Raw genomic sequence first — 24,126 nt, forward strand, 5'->3', positions numbered from 1 at the left:
TCAATGTGTTGCATGCATACCTTGATCTCCCACCAAAACGTAAAATACAGCTCGCTGAATGAAGAGGAAACTCCTCCCGATGCTGGTAGGACTAGCTCCCTTCTCTGCTTCTGCAAGGCAATACCATGCATCCGTGTGCACAGATGCTTCACTATCCCAACCTGTCCTAGATGTGTAGGCAACTGCTTTTTTCACGCTCACATCTGACTGCAATATGTGAGCAAAGCAGGAGCATTCAGCAATGCTGCTTTTAGCTGTGCTGTCAAGGTTTCGTGTCAGCAGGACCATTGGGTCAGTTTGCAAAGAGCTTTGGAAAATCTGCTGCAGCATCTCTCATTTGGCATTGCCGGGCTAACGGCTGTCGTTCAGCTCTTGGGCACATTTGCACCAGCTCGTATATTTTTCATCAGTCTTGCACCCTCAGTGACACCCTTATCCTTCCATGAGCATGTCCGTCCTGAGTTAGTTCAGGCCCACAAGTCGTGAACATGCATGCAACGATACATGAACCTGAATAATCTCTTGGATAGCAAAAGGATGCTCACTTCCTGCAAAAAGAATCAACAGTTTTTATCTAGATTTTATAGCTGAGGGGGTTTTTTGATATTAGGAACTCAAAAAACAATGTAGCATTTGATGGCAAAGGAGGGGCAGGGAGACTGCATTAAAACATCTGGTGATGTAATTAGATGCACTAAAAAGTTTACACTCCAAACTGCGCCTCCGTAATTGATGGGACTGTTGCAATGTGTCATTTCCACTTACTCGATTAAGCGGCGGCTTTCGCCGAGCTGCACCCTGCGCTAACCTTCGCGGTGACCTGCTGCAGCTCCCCTATTAGAGCCGCAATTATGGGGTGACTCTTAATAGCGAGGTCTTGCTTCAGAGTGGGGAAAAATGTTTCTGTAGCTCACATGCAACAATTAAAGATAATTTAAAATGTAAGTAATTGCACTGGGTTTCTGGAAACTACTGTAGAGGTCTTGTCCCAGGCATCTGACAGGCATGGTGGTGTATTTTGACAAGTTTTGCACAGATTTCCATTAAATACCAACTAGCAGTTCTATTTTCTTTAGAGTTATTGGTCAGGAAATGGTGATTGTGAAAGGTCAGGTCTGGAAGATTTGGGAGGGGATGGAGGTGTTACTCACGTTCTGATCCATGGGGATCTAGTTCCAACATAAATCTTTCAGTCGCTTGATTCTTGCTTTCTGCATGGTCTTTGAGCAGGAGAAAGGTAGGGACTGATCCACAGGCGAGTGCATCTGCTGAGTTGTTCTCACCTCTGCAGAGATGCCACATACGGCAGGACCTCCAAAACATCCACGTGGACTCCGGAAACCTGCAGAATCCTTTTGAAACGGGTGAGTCTAGTTTTAGAGACCTGTCGAACATGAAAATGTTTGGTTGGGTCTCCAGCTCACAACAGCATTGCCCTAAATCCCTGAGTTTGCAAAGCTAGATTTGAAATTGCTGCTACTCCAAGGCTTTTGCAAGGTCAGCTAAGTGCGAACACCATGCAAAAAGCACGCAGACACTTTCAGAGGTTCAGCAGTCCCTGAAAGAGGTTTGCATCACGAAAACAGACTGTCAGATGAGTTTGGATTCTGCCACATGGTCCTAGCGATAATAAGCCATCTGTGTGCATCTTGCTGCACACCATCTTTCCTCTCTCAGTTTCTTCTCCCTCACTTTTCTTCTGAGTCCTCTCTTATTTGACCTACATTTAATTAACCCATCAAATCCCAGAAGTGCACACAGGAGAACTAAATATGCAATCAGTTGCCAAGACGTAAATGAAGAATGAATCCATCTACATCAGAGTACAAACAAGTATATGAAAATAGGATGATCCATGAAATGGAAAGGACCCATCAAGAATATAATCATCTCCTGCCAAATTTAATTGATTTAGGCTCCTCTCTCAGTTAATGCAACTTTTGCTCCTGAATCATTTGGGGTAGGGTTTTAAAAGAACTTTGGTATCAGACGATGCAGAGAGAGAACTTTTGCAAATTGCATTTTTCTTTCTTTTTCCTTGGTTGGATTTCTAAATTATGTTTAAAAGCTTGAGGTTACGCTCCTGTATTATGGATGACTTCAGTGTGTGTCACCGGATAATAAAATTAAGTATGTGCACAAGCAGCTGTGGGATTGGGATGTCCAAATGCTTTTGCCCTTTGTCTTATTTTATGTATGAGAAAATGCATCTAGGAAATCAAAGCGATGAAAGACTTCTCCTCATCGCTGCCTTCAAGTGATTGTCTTTCTGCCTGTAATGCCTATGTAAATAGCCCTTGAGATATACAGAGAGCTGGATTTCTTATTTTATCATGACAAAACTATCCCTTATGCAATGGCCAGGTCATTATATGTGAGAGAAAATGACAGGAACCGCTTGTGCTTTTTTTTTTTCCTCCCCTTAACAGGCTGGTTTCAATTCTAACTGGAATCATTTCCTTTTTTTTTTTTTTAATTAAGAAGTCGTGGACGTAGTTAGACACAACAGGACACATGTTCCAGGGACCCAGACGCCCGGGGAAGGGCTGCCCGGGCCGCCGCCGAGCCCGCGCCGGGGTGAGCCTGACAAATGCCACCGCCTGCAACCGCGCAGAGACACGAGCTGCAAAAAGCATTCCTGGGCTCTTTCCTGGTGCCTCTCCAAGCTGACAGCGGAGGTTTATATTAACATCACATGGCTGTCTTCAGCTGCATTTGTTAGCAGAGCCCCTTTGGAGATCTTTCCATGTTGGGCGACGCAGGGAACAGGAGGAAAAAAGCAAGCGAAACATCTCGAGCGTTTGAGCACCAGCATCCACCTCGGCACCGCTATCGACCGCCGCCTCCTCTGCCCCTGCCCGTACCGAACGCGTGCGCAACACTTGGAGGGCAGCTTTTAAAAATGTTTTTGAACACATCACACATAGGAAAATAACACACTATAGAAACTTGGCAATGAGTTTGTCTCAAGTAGCCAAGTTGGGCATGGAAAAAAAAAATTAGACAATAAAAAGTCATTTCTAGCCAAGTTTTAAGTGAGTATACAATACCTACCTTTTTTTCCCCCCTGCTTTTTGCCTTAGTTATTGGCCAACTTGGCTACAAGCTTATGGAAAACAGTGAAATGGAATTATTATAATTGTTTTTTTTCTCTTTTTGACCAAGCAAAAGTTCTTATAAGCAATAATTTAATTATGGCAAAAGAGTAACAGACAGAATTTTAGGGATGCATCATCAAAAAACTCTCTCTTCTGCACCATACTTTAAGAGTAGTTCATGAGCTCCAGTGATCTAATACTATTGCTATTTATGATTTTTTTTTAATTATTTATTATAAAGTATGTCATAAAGTGGAAAATTACTGGTGCCGATCACATTTCCAAGCAGGCTAATTTAGCGCTGAACGTTGCACGTCAATTAGGATAATAAACCCGCTGGAGTTGGAACGGTGAACTTGCTTGGAATTAGCATGTCCACGGCATGCTGCGCTATGCTGGGATCAAACCGAATGCTTTTAACAAGTGGCAGAAACGCGGTTGTCTCTCTTCCGGCTTGCTATTTGTGTGGCAGTTTTGCTCTGGGATGGCTTCAGTCTGTTGCAACATGTTCCCACAGCTTCCGCCTCTGCCCCCAGGTATTTCAGGTGGATTGTTGATCAAGAGCGAGTCTTTGCTGACGCAGGTTGGGTATTTAACAACCTGGCGTGTTTCATACCTCCACGTGCCTTGGGTTTTATCTTAGTTTTTGTAAGGACGGAATTAAATAAAATCAATTAATAGGAAGAGAAGAATTTTTTTTTTCCCCTCCTGAGAATGCTCCTTGCTCCTTTTCATCCCTTTGGAGCAGAGAAACCCGGAGCCCTTGGTTGCCACCTCCCCTTTCGCCACGCTGGGGTGCTGGAGAGGTCCAGCCCTTGGCTTCTGAAGGCTGAGGGCTTTTTGTCTTGAGCATCTGAGATGTTTCAGCTAGAAATATAGGCGCTTCCAGCCCAGGTGTTCACGTGGCCTGGACCAGATGCTTCGGAGGAAGAGACATAAAGTGCTGCAGGTCAGGAGGCTGCAGCCCCTGGGCACTGAAATTCCCTGACGATGCTGGGGACTTTTTTGAGGCAAGGACCATGATTCTGGATGTAAGATCACATAATATTAATTTTGGAAAGCTGACCTCCTAAATGAGCGGAAGAAAGGAGCCAGGCATGAGAATAAAAGGGGAAATAAAAAGCAGATTTGAAGATAAAAAGGGAAAAGAAACAGGGACCACAAGCCTAAGATCAATAGGAAAGTTTATAAGCTGATAGTCTGGGGCTATGTTTAAATAAGAAGAATGGTCTCCTCTCTGTCACTTATCAGTTAAGGCAATTCCTTATCAAATAGAGCTGATCTGAATTTTTCTCATATTCTCTTAGAAATATCTTTCCAAATTGGATGTCCTTTTTTTTCTAAGTGAGTCTTGCCAGATATGTTTACCTCTCCTTGCATTTTTTTGTCCTTTCATAAAATAATTTAACATTAGAAAAATAATATTCCATTTCTATTTATGCCACTGGAAAAATAGGAAGAAGCTGCAGCAATGGAAAAAGCAAAATATTTTCACTTTGGAGAGACTGATCCTTTAAACAGAAAATATTCATGGCAAAATTAATTTTGCAAAGAAAATGGTATTTTCCCCCTAGTAATATTTCACAGCAAAGCACGACGCGTCGCCTCCAAGCCCATGTCGGCCGCAACACGTAACCAGCAAGTACCTGTGCAGGGAGGGTGTGGTGATCTCTAATTATACCCCTTGGGAAGGACTTACATGACCTAACATATCCAGCATAGAAGTCCACTCCTCACCGCTTGGATGGCGTTCGCTAGCTGGCACGACTGGTTCTGCGTCGCAGGAGCAGTGAGTTGGATGGAAGCGGTAAACATGGTGAGTAAGGCTGGAGTCACGCTGGATGAAGCCTGTAATGACTTGACTGGTGACAAACGCAGTGGAGAGCTGGCGAATGTGACCGGCTCCCTCCAGGAGTTGTGTCCCTGGTGAGCTACTGCTGATGCTTCACATTCGTAAGAGTTCACACGGAGAAATGTCTACGGGCGAGACTATCATCCGTAGCTGTTCAGGAGCACTGGATGGACCTCTCTGAAGGGAGTCGGCGGGAAGGGTACTCGACTGAGACGCAGAGATTGAGAGATCGAGACTCCTCACCGGCACCTGCCTGGGGCTCTCTTTGCCCTCCCATTCTGCGTCCCATCAGGCTTCACTTTTTTTGGCAAGGAGGCTCTCCCCAGCTCAACGTTTGTGTGGTTCCTACCACAACAATAAAGTGCTCATTAAACTCTTGCATTTTCCTCTGCAGCATGTTAGTCATGTTCTAGCATAATCACTGAGAACTTAAACCACCTGACAGGTATGTGTGCATCACTGTACTTGTCTCATCCCTGGGGAATCTGCCCAGTGCTATCAGGGTATAAAACTGGAGACGGGACCTGGCAGCCTGCCACCCTCTCCTCTCCTCCTTGACTGCCGGACTGTGCCTTCCTCCACTGGTGTCCCCAGAAATGCCATTAAAAAAAGGGGGGGGGGGGGGGGGACAATGCAGAAATGGTGACGAGAGGAATATACACTTTGCTTGCAAAATCCAGGACTCATCCCACTGCTGTATCTTGAAATTCTGTTTCTGGCCTCTGCTACTCCCTGCTTTCTTTTGCACAGCCTAGCCCAGACGCCTCCCAGTCTCTCATCGTTTGGGTTGATGGGGCGCAGAGAGCACAACCTTTAGCACATACACCTCGGCCAGCTGAGTTGAAAAACGACGGGTTCAGCATCACCATGAATTGACAGTTGCTTAAAAGTTACGACGCAGCCTTGTGCATGTTCTTAGCCAGCAGCAAATGCAAACCAGTGGCCTTACCTTAGTCGAGGACAAAAGGTATTTAAATGCCTGCATCCCAAAGAAATTAAAAAGAGATAGGTGATTAAATACCATTAATGATCTGGACTTAAACCTGTTAGCTGAGGACAATAGATTGCAGATAGATACACAGACACTTCTGCCAAGGCGTTACACAATCTTACAGTCCTCCAGCTACCAGGCACATGCGCGGTTCCCGGTCTGGCTGGTCTTCACGTGGCCTGGTTGTGTAAGCAGGAGGGGTGCCAATTTTCTCCAAACAGGTGGAAGTAGCATAGACTGGGAGCTTCCCATACAGGAATGAGATCGACCCATGCATCAGCCATAAGCCCCCCTCCACATTTCCCATTGCAAGACATATCACTGAATTTGGTACTGCTGCTATATGCCAACATTCAGGCAGACAACACAGCTTTTACTAGAAATTAGGTGTGCATTAACAAGGAGATGGCTGGGCCATTTTTCCCCCAGCTTTTCCTCCTTGACAGCTACCAGGATGCTGAGTTCAGCATACCTTCCTCATCCTAGGGGTGAGCTTGGATTCGGTGCGAGGGAAGCCAGATAAGGTGAACAGGCAAGTTCTCTTTTCCTTCTCCACCACTAATCCCACAACCAGTGATTTACAGCTACCACCTTTCACATCAAGGACTAGGTGCCTGCATGTCCTGCAGTAGCTGTTTGCCCTGGGAGTGGTCCGGTATGCATGAAAATTAGAAGTCTAAGATGCTTGATCAGAGCAAGGTCAGCTTGGTACTGGAGCAACTATTTGCAAGAATAGCAGAGGCTGAAGAGCCTCAACTCTGTCCTAAGGCCAATGGTGACAAGGTCCATGGAGAAGTTAAAGTCTGGACAGAGAAGAAAGGGAAGTGCATGGATGGACAGAGAAGCAGAAAGATGTTCTTGTAGAGAAGGTTACTTCTATCCTGTCCTCGGAGGCTGTCTCATGCTGGCACCCACCGGCCAGAGCCAGGGACCTTCTCAGGGACAAAGTGTCACTTCCACGGAGGATCCCGGGCACTTAGAAAGCAAAGAGCCACCCCCGCAGGAGGGGACCATCCTGACCTGCTGGAGAGAGGTCCCCAGGGCTGGCCGAGGTGAGGTTCGCCGCGTGCGGGACTCCCGCCGAGGGCCTTTCCGATTCCTCACCACGCCGGGCACCGCAGCCCCACGCCCCGCTGGGAGCTTGGCAGGGACACGTCCCCGCTCCGGCCCCGTTGACTCACCAGGACAGCTCAGGATGCGTAACCTCATCATCCTCTCAGCAAAAGCTATTTCTGTCTCCCAAACAAACACAGGAGAAGCTCCGGCGAGGCAGAGTGAGAAATGGCTTTGTGGTTCCTCTGGAGGAAACGAACACAAGGAGGAGATCAGCAGCCCCCGTCTTTGATCTGATGGGGCCTCGGCCTGATTTTGTCCAAAATCGATGGACAAATAGCAGTGCATTAACCTCAGAAATAACACACTGAGAAAGGTTGGCTGAGATCCTAGTGTAGCTGAAAACATCTTGAGACCTAGCCAGCCCAAGCAGAGCATTTTGTTGTTGTTTTTTAAGAGTGAGATTCATTAAGACCAGGAGTTGGGCAAAGTTCCCCTCTTTTCGTCAGGTCAACATGCTCTTCTGCAATTGCTAATATTGAAAGAAAGGGAAAGGGGAAAAGAAACCTTGGAAAATTAAACTTATTTGGCATTGCTGATTAAAACCAGTTTGCATTTCATTGTGAAAGACTGTGTTTGCTCAAGGTTTATTCAGCTCTGGTCTCTTCCATCCACATAAGGTTTGTTTTAATGACTGTGGAGTTATATGAATCTATTAATTTTTTTTTCCTGAAGGTTTTATAATAACAATGCCTGTTTTTTTCATATAGCACTTTACAGCCACGCGTCTGGAAATGCATTGCAAATGGGCAATTAGCATCAGCCCTATTTTAAAGATGGGGAAACTCAGGCATGGTCTGAGTGAGACAATTGCTAAAAAGTAACGCCAAAATCAAGAATTTAGCTTCATCTCAAAAATTTGGAGCTACAGCCTGAGAAGAAACCCTGAAAACAGTTCGGCAGGGACAAATGTGAAGCTTTAGCAAGGAATAATCGACGGCAGAGGCACAGCGAGGGCTGACTGACAAGGGCAGCGGCTGACTGTCGCTGGGCAAGCCGAGCAGGGCTCGCGCGACGGCCGAGCACGGGCTGGGCAGGAACCAGCAGCCATCTGCCCGCATGCGAAAGGCGACCACCGCAGCGGGATGTATAAATAGGATTGTAGCCTGCAAGGTCCCTAGAGGGACGCCTTCTCCGGCCGCCAACCCTGGAGCCCCACTGCAGCTCTGGGCACCCATCGCCCTGGGGGACAGCGGTGGCCCAGGTGGAGACACTCGAGGGACAGATGGTGACAAGGACAGACTGACCCGTGAGGGGTGGTTTAGCCTAAAAAAGAAAGGAAGGGGAGGGGAGTTTGGGTGACGACAGACTTTGAGGAGGCCACTGCAATCACTTACATCCCAAATCCAGCACTGGGCGAATCCGCCCCAAAGAAGGGCCGACTGTCACGGGCTTAGAGGCTCCTGGTTTCTGACAGCGCCTGTTTCTTTTTTTCCCTCCAAATGTTTTAATGGGAAAATCTGGAAAGGTTAAAGCTCTGAGTAGAAAAACAGCGAGATAATATTATTTGAGGCAAATGTCTAGCAGTTTACTCGAGCTATGTGGGAGGCAAGAGAAAATGTTACATGCTGGGGAATATTAAATTATTAATATTATGTCTAGCTTAAGATTAATCAGATTCCAGAGACATATAATAACCCCCTGCTGCCACCCCAGGTATGGAGGTGCGGGGGCACGGATTTAACGAGCAGACTAACACACGGGGGACCGAGGCCCCCGGGGAGGGATGCGCGGCGCTGGGTCCGAATCCCGGGGCGCGGGCAGCCGGGAGGAGCCGGCAGCAGGTACGGGGATGCGGGAGCAGGGCGAGATTAAGAGAGGCTGGAGCGAAGCAGTCGTATTTCACTTCTCTGCTGATCCCCAGAAACCTGCCCATCGATCATCCTGTAGGAGCAACACGTGGATCTAATTCTCCAACGCCAGTCCTCGCCGCGCCATTATCCGCATAAATCCCCGATCCCTTGACACCGGCCTCTTCATCATTTCGCTGCAGTTCGTAGGGAAGAAGGAGAGGGGAGCGCACAAGCTCGGAGGGAGAGATGGGTCCTGGCAGCAGGCACGGCTTCTCCGTCCCAGTGGCCTTTATCCTCCCTAATAATCCGCTCTCTATTTCAGGTATCAGCTGATAACATGTGAGTCTTATTTCCCCCTCCCTTCCCACATCTGAGCTAGACGGCAGATAAAGCTGGCTTGCATTCTGAGGCACGGCTGCAACTGCTAGTCATTAAAAAAAAAAAAAAAAAGCCTTTGTGTAATGAATGCAGGGCTGGGGAGCGCTGCCCACGCCGCCCCGCAGCGCCCCGGGTGCTGGGGCTTCCAGGCTTCACGGTGCGTTTTCTGGGAACGGCTTTTCTCCCACCTTCAACGTTATGGGCCAGTTTCTCACCTAGGGTTCACTGGCACAGCAGTTCAGGGTTGCAATTATTAGACTAGTTAGGGATCTGTTCCCAAATCTTTTACTACCCTCAAGGAAAACCCTGTCTTTTAATTACTCTCCTAGCTCACTTTATCTACTTAAATAAATATTGAATGCATTAAATAATTTCAGTGGCATTAGAAATAAATCCGTGTGTTTGGGGTAGGGGATTTTGAGAGGGGAAAAATGTTTCATCCAAATTATTTTTACATGTGAAAACCAGGAATTTTTTTTGTTAAAAAGAACAGAAACAAAAGTCAGAAACACTACAATTTTAAAATCAAATGGGAGATAACTGGCGGAGACAGAAATTCTCCCTCTTATTTTTTTGGCGGTGATAATTAAAAAAAATTATTTGGGAGGTGGCAGGGGGGAGCAGGAGAAAGCATAACGTCCTAAGCAGGTCAAGTCATGATGCACAAGCGTGGTACAAGCAGCCACCACGTTGTCCCCTGCTCCCTCCTCCCACATCCTCTCAGGCCAGAAGCGGTCATGTCTCCATGATACAGGAGGGAGAAGGTAACACCCAAAATGTGGACGTTTTCACCATCGGACATTTCTGACTGGCATTTGTATTATGAAAACGTGGAAAGTTTGAAATGTTTGTTTCAGAAAGGTTTCTGTTTCTTCAGAGTTTCCATCCTACCTGTTGTCATTGTTGCTGGAAGTTCGAATTTCCCCTCCAGTTCACAACAGCAGCAAAGTTGAAATTACGTAATTTGAAATCGGTTAAGAGTTTTGGGGGAACAAACTCAGTAAGAGTACACGTGTCTCCCGGGATGCAGACGAACATCTCATGCACCGATCGCTTCCAGCACTTCTGTCACTGTGAGTCTTTGAAACGTCTCCTTTCTAAAAAATAAACAGAGAAAGCTAATTATTCAGCACAGAGTTCAGGGCTGGTTTTGTCCTGGAGTCACCTCTCAGTGCCACGAATCCCATTTTGCTCAACGCATTTCATTTCTCTATTAATCCACTCAAATGGACAACAGTCTGAATTCCCAGCCTTCGTTTTGCATTTCCACCTGCGGGCTGTGAATCGGGTCTGTCGCGGGTTACTTAGGTTGCTGCGATGAATCTGTCTCGCTGCTCCCCCAAACGGGGGCTCGTGGCGGGGGTGCCCAAACCCACCGGTGCCCGCACCTCGGGCCGGCTCCCCGGCCCCTCCGGCAGCCGAGTCCTGTTCCCAAATACTTCCCAAAGTGTTAGAATGAAAGTCCCTCCCAGGACAATATAAAGGCTGCAGATACCTAAATGCCAACTTGGTTATTTTGCGGGTAGGGAAACTGAGGCACGGACCGGTGAGCTGACCTGCCCCGACACTTCCAAGCCAGGGTGGGGTCTGGGCCAAGGTCCCTCCTCTAAGGGGACAAGTTTCTATTCATATAAAGCCAGGAGACTTTGACGGGTTCAAGACCTTCAGCCTTGCCCCTTCTACCAACATGCAGATATTAAGGAGATCAATTTACACACAGACAAGAAGCAGCAAGAAAATAACTCTGCACAGAGATATGGAGATGAGTCAAAGGAATGTCAGAGACAAAGGAAAAAACAGAAAAAATCCCCAAAACAAAACAGACGAACAAGTGAGACTACAGATTCCAGGAAGGACTAAAAAGCAGAGAAAAATTTACAAAAGAAGCACAAAAGAAGCAAAAGATACCAAAAAGGAAAGAGATGGTGAATGGCAAGAAGGGAGTTAATGAGAGCCAGAAACACAAGTTGGAGAAATGTTGATTTTATTTAACATTAATTGCAGGAAAGAGCCTATAAAGTGCGGTAAAAAATTATTAAGTACCACTATGCAATGCCAGCTTTGTGCCAGCCATCCCTACGAAGCAGGTGTATTATTCCTAGTTCCCTAGGTATAAATAAATAACTGCTTTTCCACATCTTTTTTATGATGGCATTTCATTATTTTTTACTGCCATATTGTTAAGGATCTGACTCCTCCAGAACAGATCTGGAGATCGGCCCAAGAGCTTGCGTGCGTGCATACGGGCACGTGTCCGTGGATCCCAGCTGCCCCGGGAGCGTGCAAAGCCTGATCCTCGCTCCCAGAGCTGGAAACAAGGCCTGACCTGTGGTCCCAGCTCTGACCTGCTGCCTGACAGCAGCATCCACGTGAATATAGGAAGGAAAATTATGGCCACGGTTACAAAGCGACTTGTGCCACGTCAGGGACTCTTTCAGCCACAGCCGGCAGGGAATTGCTGTAAGGAACAGGTTGTCCGAGTTACCTTTCCCTGGAGAGGCCTTGCCCCAGGATGGGACGGGGGGTAACATTTCTGAATATTTCACCCCAGTTCAAACCATTGTATCATGTCATCACAACTACCTTCATGTCCAGGCCATGGAGCTGGGGTTTCCCCAAGATATCCCATCCATCCGTAACTTCTGTGTGAGAAGAGATTAGAAACGAAAAGTTAAGCCAAACCCGTATTCTACTCTGCTTCCAATTTTCCACTTGGATCTGCCCATATGCTCTTTTTGACGCGGTCATATACAGGCTCCAATGTTGCCCTCCCTAGTTAAGAAGAACGAGGGCAGTTCACATTTTCCTCAGCAATGTTCATATCAGCGTTTTCAGGCTTGTTCTATCAAGTCACTCACTTCTCAGGAGGAGACTCAGCAGGGAGACAAGGGCTGGATGCCTTTTCCTAGCAATCGAAGCCTCATGTCTCTTGCTTCAGATGAGGCCACCAAAGACGTCTGCAGAAGCAGCGATTCCCTAGTAATGCCTCAGTCCAAGCTCTGACCTGGAACCGTGGGCTCTGCAAATAAGCATAAATCTTCAGCTCACGTCCAAATCACTGCAAGGTTCAGTGAAAGTAGCAAAACTGCCGGTGAATATAACCCAAGTTTTAATCCAACTACAGCTTGATTTATGACCTCAGGTGGAAACCATGAAACATGATGGCTTCAGCCCCAAACCAGAGGATGGTGTGTTACCCCAGCCCAAAGCTGTGTTACAATGCTGAAGAGTGCAACAGTGAGGATCACAGATGAAATTAAACAGCACAAATACGTCCTGGCACACAAAGCCTGTCCTTCATGTGGTAAGACAAGGTAGCTGGCACTCAAACCAAACCAGTGTCCTACTCAAGTCAGACAGGAATTTAAACAAAAATCAAAGAATAATCAGTGCAAACAAGCAATAAAGTTATCTTTTCTGATTAAAAAAAACTAGCACACAACTAGCTTCACCATTTGAATGTCCAAGAGTGCTTTCTTAAACACCGAATTCTGAGATAGCATTATGGTATTTTGCAATAATAACTTTTTAATATTTATTCCCCTCTCCAAATATTAACATAGATAGTAAGAGACCTATTTTGTTTTTCTACAATTGGAAAAGTGAGGGCTTCAGCCTCAGTGACCCTATTTTCTATGGACAAAGGGGTGCCACATCAGCAGGGAAAGACACTTCTGTAGATTCTCTGCTGGCAAAATTTCCTGCAGCAAAAAGACACTGTTATCTCTACAGAGCATTAAAAAGGCAATTTCCTCTCCTTTCTCTGACCCTTGTTATCGATCTACGTATTAGCTTAGAAAAACTAACCACAATAACAATTAACATAAGGTCCCAGGTGACATGATCAAGAATATTTTTGACAGGTCCCCTTATCAAGATGGCCTATCACCTGTGACCTCAAAATAAGCAGTGTCTCACAACCAGCCCTTGAATTTTGAGTCTCTGTAATAGTTTAACTGAGAAATGGGGGGAGAGAGGGGATTTCTGCATCATTACTGTATTAAAAGTCAGCCACGTAGAGCTGTTAGGCTCCCTGAGATTGCAGGATGGCTGAAGTTTACAGTCGGCGTTGACGTGGGCTCACAGTTGTAACATCTGTATCCCGTCTTGGTGCCAAGTTGGTCTTTTTTCCAATACTCGGTATCCCCCCAATGTGCATGTAAATCTCCAAAGGGAAACACTGCATCATAATTTTTGACCGAAAAGGTAATCCCAGGCAGTACGTTATAGCAACACCTGCAACGCGCTGTGGCTTTTCCAGCCCAGACTACCGTTATTGTGGCACAGGGCTTCCACCAGCCCCTTGGGGACCCGCAGACAACCGTGAGCTAATGAGCTACGACGCAGTTGGTTTTCAGCACCCGCCGGCCTTTGGGTCACAAGGCAATGAGAAATGGGCCAGTGACCTGGTGGGATGAGGGAAGCCAAGGGGCCACGGCTTTGCGTGTAAACGGTACCCCAGGAGCCTTTACGGGTCTCCCAGTGCTCATGACTTGGCCTCTCCAGGTTCTCCGCGACAGAGGCCGTGCCTACAGCTGCAGTTAGGCTAGCTCAAGAGGCTCTTCTTCTGGAAAGCCTGTCTAGTACTGAATGAGTTCAATTCACTGGAAAAGTCAGAAATGAATCACTTTACCTTCTTACCACATTAATTTCCTTATGCAGCCCACACCTGAGAGAGTCCCCTGATTTTTCATAGCTATTTCTCAGGCCCATGATAGCAAGTGTGATGGACACCGGTGTCACGAGTGGCTGTCTGACCCCAGCTCTCTCTCTGGAAGTCTAACACACCTAGCCTAGTTTGACCAAGCTTTGCCTTGAGGTGGATGTTGGCGAGAACGTGATCCACAGGGCTCATTCCCTCTCGCTCTCTCTTCCAGTGCAAACTCAGAGAGATTTGCAGCTCTTCTTACTGGAAAAAGCAAGCTTGTACTGAAAGGGTTTCTGTAGGACCTAAAGTGTAAATGAAATGAAGTTAGTAAAAAAGCTTTTCCCTTTCTTTCTTTCTCCTTTCTCTTTTTTTCCTTTTTTTTTTTTTTTTTTTAACTGAAGTGAAAGAGAACGTGTGACGAGGAATCAGGAGTCTGTCTGCCATGGAATATTCCTGCAGTACTTGGGGCTGTGGTTTATTTTACTAGTGGTGACTAGTTCAAGCCACATTTAGTCAATAAATATGAGATATGAGGTCACTCCGCCATTTAGCTGTTACCCTGTCTACATATTTCACAGCTGGGTAGTAACCTTTTAACTAGCGTCTACCTCGGTGGGGAGTCTCCATAAAAAAAGAGCCAGGATCCATTGGTCTTGGTGGGGGATCAAGGAGTAGGAGCACCAAGGAGATTTTGGAGTAGGCGAAGTGGGAGAAAGGGAACACATGGGCCTCGCTTTTTACTTTTTCTCTGCTTTCACAGTGACATAACGCCCAGAAGAGGCAGAGGAGCCCTCGGAGATGATTTGGCTTTTCCAGGCAGATAACAGGTGACAAAGCAGCACATCCCATGTGCTGAGCTTTATACCAAGTTCCCCTTCGTACATATGGAAACAAGCCAAAAGACCAATTTCCCCCAATTTTCAGCTTTACAGAGCAGAGCTGTCACAGTCTAACATTTCCAATGGGTTTGCTCCATCCACATCTTATAGGATTTAGCAGAAACATCTTTAAAAAGATGTTTGTCTGTCAGAGGGCATCACTTGCACCATACCATGGCTTCTCCTCGCTGTGGGACGAGGAGGACAGTTCCCTGGTTTCTCTGTGGTCCGGGAGACGAGCTCGTAACTCAGGGATGAGTCTGATCACGATGGCCACGAAGCATCCCTGCATCCATCAGCGAATCTCCACACCAGCTAATGTTGCAGCTAGAACCAACTTTCTGTGACAGTCCCCAGCTGTAACCTTGGCCCCGGAGACCACCTGCCAGCACCGATGCTTCCCTGCCCGCCTGGGACACGACGGGTCAAGAGAAGAGATGCCCCAGCCCTGCTGCCGCCCCTATTTGAAACCTCCCCAGTTCAGGAAGGTGGCTCTTCTGCTGCCATCCCTGTGCCCCTGGTTTGGGCCCGTCCTCCTCCCTCGTTGCCTTTCTGCAATGGCCCCACCAGGAGCTCGCCCTCGGAGACCGTGGCAGCGAGCCACAAGAAAGCAGCAAGCGTGAGAAGGTACCTGAGCCAAGCCGCCTGGCCTGGCTCCAGGAAGGTATTTCAGGTATCTAACGAAAAGGAAACCCATGAGTGCACATGGCGAGAAGCGGGCAGGGCAGAGAGAGCAAGCCTGCAAGTGGAAGAGGCCGTAAGCAGGGAACAAAGTCAGCTGTGGCCCAGCCCACGGAGCCGCGTCGCTTTGCACCAGCTCCGAGCAGCACTGGCGCGCGGGTGTTGGAGGCAGCCGGAGACCCAGGCGCTCGGCGGGTGCCGGGCTCCCGCCGGCCTCGGCCTTCCCTGCGCGCTGCTGCGTCTGCAGCGAAGCAGCCGCAAATCCGGAGCCGGAGGGAGCTGCGCCGGCGCTGGGCAGCCCGTCCAAGCATTGCGCAGAGTCTCCAGCGAGGCGAGCCAGGAAAGCAGCTACTCGGAGCTGCTGGCAGGGGTCGAGGCGACGGCTCGGGCGAGCGCGCCGGTCCTGCCCTCTGGCACGCCGGGAATCCCGGCCCGGTCCCTCGCCCTGACGTCACGGCCGAGGCTCGGCACCAGCAGACGCGGCTCCGGCGCCGCGAGACGGTGCCGGCTCCTCCCAGCTCAGCTGGAGCCTCCAAAATCGGAACCTCTTCTGTCAGCTGCCTTTTATAGGGCTATAAAACCGGGAGTTCGCGTACAAGGGGCTGGCGAGCCCGTCAGGTGTTGGCCAGCTTCAGCCTCGGCCACCTTCATCCTCACTTCCCCGCTTCCCATGCTGTGCGTGTGCGTACGCGCATGTCTGCATGTGGCCCCTGCTCCCTCCATCACCAGAAGCCAGCACCGGCAAAGCCCTCGGACGGACAGACGGACACGGGACGACGGGCTCGCAGCAGCACCGGCCGCCGAGCAGAAACGCCGGGGGAGGGCGGCGAGCCCGTGGCCCCCGGCCCCGCGGCCACCCATGGCCCTGCGCTATTATCAGATGCGGCTAATAACGTGCACGCTGGTAATGCTGGGCCCAGCGACAAGAATAACATGAAATAACACTGCACCCACCCACTGAGAACACCGAGTGTGTCACTCTCCTCTGTGTCATGCGTTTAAAAATACCTCCACCGCCTGCCTTTTTTTTCTTTATTTTTATTTTTTGAACATCTAACTCTGCCAGGTGGAAAAAAGTTTGCATCAGAGCCCGAGCAGAAGATGGTGACGGATGTCTGCTTGTTTTACGTTAAATGGGAGGAAAGGGGAAAAAAAGAAAAAAACCGTTTGCAATTACATGTTCTTTGGGGAGAGGTGTGGCCGCTGGCACAGCCCGGGGTTGCAGCCTAAACCGCACCGACGGATGCTCAGGGAGGCGGCTTTCGCGGCCGGTGGAGACACACGAACGGGGCAGCCTGCAGCTGAGATTTTATGAGCGCGAAGGGATTAGAAGCTAATTGAAAGGCCGGGGAGGAATCTGGTTCTCCCGAGGGCTTCCGCTTCGTGTCGCTCGTTTTGCCCAAAGCCGCGCGAGGAATTGGCAGCGGCAGCCGAGATGAGAGACAGGCCCTGAGCAACGGCTTTGGGTCCTGGTCCTGGTCCCAGTCCCAGTCCTGATCCCCGCTTCCCGAGGATGCCGATACAGGAGGGGCCGGCGGGGGGATCTGCCTCTGCTCCCCAGCGCCAGCTTCGACGCGCCGGGACCCGCCACACGCCCAGTCCCTCCCTGCCCGAGCGTTTTTCCAACCCTTCCACTGCCTCTGTTTTTTTTCTTTTTTTTCCCCCAAAATAAACATTGAGGCTGTATTTAAATCACCAATACGCATAGTTAGCGTTCAATCGGAGAAATCCGCAGCCAGCAGGCCTACGGCTTCACCAAAACGCAGCTAAAAGCAAACTCAGGATAACCGTGATTTTTGCAGGGATGCATCATGCCCGCGGCAGGACCATCAGCCGGTGCAGCTCAAGCAACGTGTGCGGTGCTCAGGGAGGCCTGCGCTTGAGGCGTGCAAAAATAAATCGAACGCACGCAGCACCGGCAGCAGTAATAAATAGGGCTCGTCTGCTCGAGCTCCAGCCGCGGGACGGGGCTCGCCGGCACCTCTGCCCGCGCCTCCATCCGAGCAACGCGCTGCCCCCGTTTCCAACAGCCATTGCAAACTCCTGTCCGATCTTCCTGCCTCTGGCTGTGTTTTTACCCCCAAACACAGTCCACGGAGCAGGAATAGCAAGATTTCTGCGTGCCAGCTGCAGTGGTTCCTCTGACCTGAATCGCTTTTCCAGGACCTTCTGCGCAAGCTTGGCTTCCCTGCAGCCCCGTGGAGCAGGTTTGCACACCAGCCAAATGCCAGTGCTACAGACCCACAGGGGGATTTTGGGCCCGTTTCAATCTTTTAAATACACATAATATTATATTATGCGGAGTCTTGTTCCTGCCCGTTTGCCACCCACCTCAAGTCCTGTCTGAGAGAGAAGCTAAATATTCATTTTTGGTGCTGAAATGCCCAGCACTCTGGCTAGGTAGCTATTAAGTGCATAACCAGAGCAGCACACATCCTGAGAGCCCTGGGGGGGCCAAGGACGCTGGGCCGTGAGACGGACACGGCCAGCCCCGACGGCCTCCCCTCCTCGTTTTTGGCTGCTTCTCCTCCGAGGAGATCTCAGCCTCTCGCTGCGGGTGCGAGCCCGGGCCCCGAGGGACATGTGCGACAGGGAGGAGGGACGCTCGGGGCACCGAGAGGTTGGCTTCCAGCAATAAGCAATGTTTGGGGGAATTAAAATGCAGTAACAGTTATTTTTTCATGTCTGGATGGTTGTCTACCAACAAAACCAGCTTTCTCCTGGCACGTCTGCTATCAAGCAGTTCTCAGACAGCCAACTCCTTGCAGTGACGGGCTCTGGAAGAGCTTATGTTTTCCACCAGGACATAGAGACATGCCAAGATACCCTGAGAAACACAAATCAGAGCTGTGAAGACCTGCTTAGGAGACAGGAGCTGGCACACCACCAGCTCCGAAGGACCACTGAACGTGTAAGAGCACGTGCTCTCCCCAGGCATCACCCCAGGCCTTTCCACTCAAATGCCATTTCCTGTACTGCCTTTAAATTGCCAGTGCCCATCTGGGGCAAATTGTTCCTTTCTAACCCAGCACAGAGTGGCTTGTGTTACTAGACATTGTTATTTAATTGTCTTTTATAAACCTTCTCAGTTGCCTCCGGGTCATCATGCGAATCATGCAAACATTGGTCCACCGGGTCAGGGAACGTCCTTTCCACCAGTGATGCTGTTGATACCTGTCCCCAGGAAAACATACTTGATATCTTAAAGAATTATATTTTGTTAGGTTATGCGGGGGGTTTCTTATTAGACAAAAAAAAACCCCACAGCCACAGAACCCCAGTCTACTCAGGCTACTTCCAGTTTGGATCGAGGAAAGCAGCAAAGGGACAGAGCAGCTACGAAGCCTGAAGGACAGAGAGGACACACTATACCATACATCCCGTCTCTAACAATCTGCTTCAAATATGGAGAGACACCACAGACACCCCAAAATGAGCACTCCTACGTGTGATGCTCCAAACCATGGGCGGTACAACATGACCATAGCTGTATCCCCCACGGAAACCTGCTGGCAGCAAACTCATCCTTCAGCCCTCGGCTGGAGCCCAACTCCAACAGAGCAGTTTAATTCATGGAGTCGACACGACTTGTCCAGTGAGGCATAAAACCATCAGGAGTCGGATGATGCTGTTTCTCTCATTTCTTCAGCCTTAATTTAATTGCGGAGAAAAATGGAGTTTGAGCTATTTTTGCTTCTTTTTACAGGATGGGAAGAGGATGAAAACAATGCAATGGGAGGCCTTGAGCTCTAAACCTCTCCCCTTAATTCTTTTTCCCTTCTTGCTTTCCTCCACAGTAGCAGCCTGAGACACCAAATCAAACTGCTGGCCTAATGCACAGCTGCTGCAGGGCAGGATAAAAGCAGCTGAGTGGTGCCCGTGATTGCCGTGCTGTGGCTTTGGGGAGGCTCCGCCGCGCAGCTAATTTGGTGCAGCTTCCTGTTTTTCTGTCGCTAGACGGCCGGAGCGGAGGGAGATGCAGCTAATCTGAGCTTCCCGAGGAACCTGCTCGCAGAGCTCCTGGTCTGAAAAACTCCCTGCAACACGCTCAGAGCCCCAGCTCAAGACCGTGGTTAATACCGGACTCAAAGCAGCGCGTTTGCTGCAAGGCAACGGTTGCGCAAACCAGCACTTGGCCTTCTCAGCAGAAAGCCCAGGAACTGGACTGGATTTGATTTTTCGGCAGCAGCTTGGTTTTGTAGGCATGGTGCTGGGGCGATCACCCGGCAAGCGGCTCGCACGAGCCCCTCGCAGCTCCTGGTGAGCGCGGCTGACCTCTCCCGGGTTCGGGGAGCGCTGAGCCCCCAACGCCCAAGCCCGACGGATGAGCATTAACTCCATCGTTACTCTAAGCACAATGACGACGCATCTTGATTGACTCCTCAAAGTCACTGCAAAACTAGAGTGAACTAGACCAAAAGCACACGCGTACACACATACGTGTGTGTAGATAGAGACATATATACTCTCAAAGGAAGACTATATAACATGCAGGCATACTGAATGCATTGCAAGAAAAGCAATTTCTGGGACAGTTCGTATTCAGGAGGCCCCTAAGCGACGGCAGCCCCGGGGCCGCTCTCCCCGGCAGGCCTCACGGCTAGGTCTGGGTCAGGTGCTGGGAGGCTCCAGCCTGCGTTAAGCCGGAGCTGCTCATAGCCGGCCCCGAGATCTCCAGGTCAAGGAAATGCCACCTCTAACATGCTTCTTTCAGGGCGCTTGCTCAAACCTCTGCCACCTCCCTTCACCCTGCGCATCTGTGCAAATAAAAACGAGCTGCTTCGGGCAGCAGCTGTCACTTCTGCAAGAACCCTTGTGCCTGATCAGGAACAGCAACAAAGCCATGCACGCTACGGCCCCTTGTCTGAGCATCTGCTGTTGCGAGCGGCGGAGCCCGGCTCGTGCCGGTCCCCGATGCGGATCTCACCGCCGCGCCCCATCAGCCGCGCCGGGGGTTTCGCTGCTGCCAGTTGCTCCCGTTGCTGGCCCGATGGCCGCGGAGCCGGCTCATGTGACGCTGCGGCCAGCGGCTTCAAAAAGGACGGGATTATTGTCTAATTGGATTTCTGGTCTCAATTAGGACAGAAGGGGAGCCAAACGTGGAGCTGACGTGGAAAGCTGCAAACATCTGTAACAACAAGGGGCTAATTGCAGCTGCCCGCGGCGGGGCGGCAGCGGGAAGGGGCAGCACCCGGCCACCCCGCCCGGGAGCCGCGGGAAGCTCCCGTCGCGCTCACCTTGCGATCGCGCCCTTCGGGCTGCTGCTTTGCACCGCTATCGGGAACCGCGGCCCGGCACCAGGCGCTCCCGGCCCCGCGTCCGGCACGGGACACGGCTCAGCGGGAAGCAAAGCGCGTCCTTGCAGCTGCTCCGATGCAGCGACAGCTCGGAGCTGCTCAGCCGCCGGCTCCTGGGAAATAGAGCCCGGCAGGAGCAGGGCCTGGCGCTCCGACTCTCCCTCTGCTGGCTGCCGCCCGGCCGGCACCGGCACCGGCACGGAGCCGCTCTCCCGCGCTGGGGCAGGACGGACAGAGGGCTGCAGGCGCGCGAGCCCGGGGCCCGCTCTGCTCCATCCACGCGCGCCCGGGTGCTTCAAACAGGCAAAAGCGCCGTCCGGGGCCCTGCCGCGATGCTCGCCGGAGGGAATAGCACCTGGAGCTGGTGGATGGGGCGGCCCGTTCCTCACCGACGGGGAGGGCGACTCCAGTTCCGCTGGAGCGTCCCGCTCGACGAGCTGCCCCGTGCAAACGAGTGGGAGCTTTACACGGCACTAACATTCACCTTAATGGCTCCAGATTATATGGTTTAGCTGCGTCTTGCCAGCTGATCCAAAATTCGGGTTTGCACGCATTTGCACGGCACGGCTACGTAGCCGTAGGGCTGAACTCTGCTTTGCAAAAGTGCCGTGAACGGAGCCACCGCCGCGGGCTGCCTTCCCACTGAGGCCTGCCAGAGCTTGGCGCAGAAATGACCTTAGTGTTCAGGGCACGAGGGGCAGGGAGGCTGCAGAAGGGCTTCAAAGCAGCAACTTTGGGCTATTTTGGATACTTTCCGGGCAATTCTGGGCGAACTCCCCTGTGCCACCGCCCTGGTGCGGTGGAGAAACGCACGCTGCCGCTTGGTTTCTTCCTTCTCCGAAAGGTTTCTCGGGCAGCGACGGCTCCCGCGGCCACACCGGGATGCCGGCGGGGACACGGCCGGCCGCAGCACACCGCGACACCCCGTCTTATTTACGACACGGGTTATAGCGAGCGGCCGCAGCCGGCGAGGAACTCCCAGCCGTTTCCACCCTCCGCAGACGCAGGGTTTCAGCGCCGGCTATTTTTGCTGCCCACAAGTATTTTCGTGCAGCTGATTCAGGAGGGCTCCGACCACGGCGGGCCGCGTCCCGCGTGGCAGCCAGCGGCTCCGGCCCCGCGTCGGCCGCAAGACGAGGCGGCCGCCCTCGCCCACGCGCGCGGCCTTGCTGCCTGGGCCGCTTCCAGGGCAGCTTCCAAGCTCGTTTTTCCTTTCTGCTGAGCAATCTGGATTTGACTCGCTGCCACTGCGCGTTTTCCTCAGCGGCAGAAGCGGGACGGAGGGGTCGGCGCGGCCTCCCGAGCGCTGCTGTTCGAACCGCGCTGAAAGCGAGCCTTGTTTTTTGGAGTGCTGCAGCAGCAGGGTTTAGCGATGAAGCCCCGGCGGTCACCGGTTCTCCCTCCTATGCCGAGGTAAAAGAAATTAAATGAAATCTCACCAGGATGACACAAAGAGCAAACAGAGCGGAAAGAACAAATGCATAGGAAAAAACCCACGAGGGCTCCAAGCAAAGCGGCTACAGAAAATGGATGCAGCTTAAGCATACGATCCAGAGAGCCTTGCCCGAGTGTCAGAGGTTCAATACTATTGCCTCCAATTTAAATCATGTTTAAAAGAAGTGCAAAAGAAAGGTGATGAAAGGGCCCTAACGTTGTTCCCTGGTCTGAAAAACACAGCCCACTTGTGCACTGTGGTAAAGTTTTGCATTTTGGCTAGACATCGCGTGCAGGGCTGTGCTGAAACCTTTGCTTATTTTTAAAAGTTGAAGTCACCGGTGCTGCACGGAGGGAGAACATGCTTTCCCCTTGGGGGAAGGCTCCACGGCAGCAGCATCCTGCGGAGGGAGGCGGCATCGCTGCTCGCCCGGCACGTGCTCGCGTCCTCCCGGGCGAGCAAAACACGGGCGAAGACCAAAGCCTTGGACTGCAAACTCCGGGTTTGTGCCCAAGGCCTGCTGTGACTCAAGTCCTCTCTCTGCTCCTGCTTCGGAGCAGCGGTTAGGGACCTCAGCACCGTTCGACAGCCGACACGGCGAGCTGGAAGTTTCTCCCGGGCGCTCGGTGCTGCAGCCCGCTGGCTGCCGGCTCGCCCGAGGTTCCCGGTGGGGCAGGCTGAGCCCTGCGCCTCGTCCAAGAGAAATATGCCGGGCTTTAGGCAGTTTGCTCTGCGGAGGCCTTCGTGGAGGTCTGTCTGCCGTTGTCCCAGCGGCACAGCACCACGGTGGCACGGAAACCCATCGGCCTCCGAAACGGACGGGGAGGCTGAGCCCAGGCACCCGGAGATGACGGCACGAGCCGGGCCCAGAGGCCTGCGAGACAGCCGCTTCATTGAGGGAAACTGCTTTGCATTTAGGTTAAAAAGAAAAAAAATAAGTCTTTCTTACGGGCCCAGAGCTCACAGGCAGTGAGCAGCCTTGACAACCTCACCTGGGAGCGGATCAGTCCTGTCCCACGCTGAATCCTGGCTTTGAAGCACACCGTGAGCTGTTACCATCATCCAGCCTCCTTACAGCACCGGCCAGAGACCTTCACTCCTGCACCAAAACAAAAACTGCTGGTTAAGGCTTCCAAAAAACATCTAAATGGATGTTCTCTCCATATCTTAAAGAAGGAGAGAAATGCATGATAAACACCCTTTCATTACCTCTGCTCCGTGGACGCGGGGCGTCCGTGTGCGCTTGGACAGAAAGATAAGTTTAACAATCGTGCGATCTCTTTTTTTTTTTTTTTTTTCCCCCCTCCTGCTTATGCAGTGAGTTACTAATATCCTGATTGGAACCAGATTTGCATGAATTAGAAGTCGAAACTGGAGCAGCAACTGCTGTGCAGAGGATGTAAAGGGAATAAAATGAACGGGGTATTAACCTTCAACCGCTGAATATTAATCAGCGTTTCACAAAAAAGAAAATACAGAGGCTGCCACGCTAAATATTTTTAGCATTTATTGACGGGCTTGATTTCCTCTCTCTTTAGACCTTTTGCTTCCAATCATGGGCCATAAAAAATCACAGAGAAGATTGGAGGGAGGGAGGGGGAGGGGTGAGGACAAAAAAGACCATCCTTTTTTTTCAGCGCTGGATGATATTTGTGAGTTGTGCAATACAAAAAAGCATCAACAAACAGGGCACCTTATCCCAGCAGCGGTCTCCTCAAAGGCCCGTTGCTCCCAGTCCCAAGCCAAACAGAAACCTAGCCCAAAACACAGCGAAGCCTTCGGAAATGAATGCATGATAAAGAAATAAACTTCTTAAAAGCTAAACTTCCCCTGTGCCGAAAGCTAAAATGCAATTGAAAATCAGCCTAATAAAAGAATCAGCTGGTTAAATGAAGTCTTTTCTTTTTCCCTTGTCCAACGTGCTCCAGTGCGGTTCAAAAGGTAGCCACGTCTCCGGAAAAC

The 24,126-nt window shown here is 50.6% G+C and overlaps 1 long non-coding RNA gene across 2 annotated transcripts in view; it reads right to left on the bottom strand.

The window, feature by feature from the left end:
* The window catches only part of LOC112982492 (uncharacterized), a 109,829-nt gene that overhangs the window by 447 nt on the left and 85,256 nt on the right, over positions 1-24,126 (bottom strand). Inside the window, exons 5-9 of one of the 2 annotated variants that reach the window (XR_010392197.1) lie at positions 11,809-23,263; positions 10,117-10,322; positions 8,392-8,531; positions 7,123-7,239; positions 1,152-1,384 (exon numbers count right to left, since the gene is read on the bottom strand). This is a non-coding gene — a long non-coding RNA (uncharacterized LOC112982492). The remainder of the gene's footprint in view (positions 1-1,151; positions 1,385-7,122; positions 7,240-8,391; positions 8,532-10,116; positions 10,323-11,808; positions 23,264-24,126) is intronic. The other variant, XR_010392198.1, reaches the window with a different exon arrangement.

Source organism: Dromaius novaehollandiae, chromosome 18 (assembly GCF_036370855.1).
Source record: "Dromaius novaehollandiae isolate bDroNov1 chromosome 18, bDroNov1.hap1, whole genome shotgun sequence".
Classification (NCBI taxonomy): Eukaryota; Metazoa; Chordata; class Aves; order Casuariiformes; family Dromaiidae; genus Dromaius; species Dromaius novaehollandiae.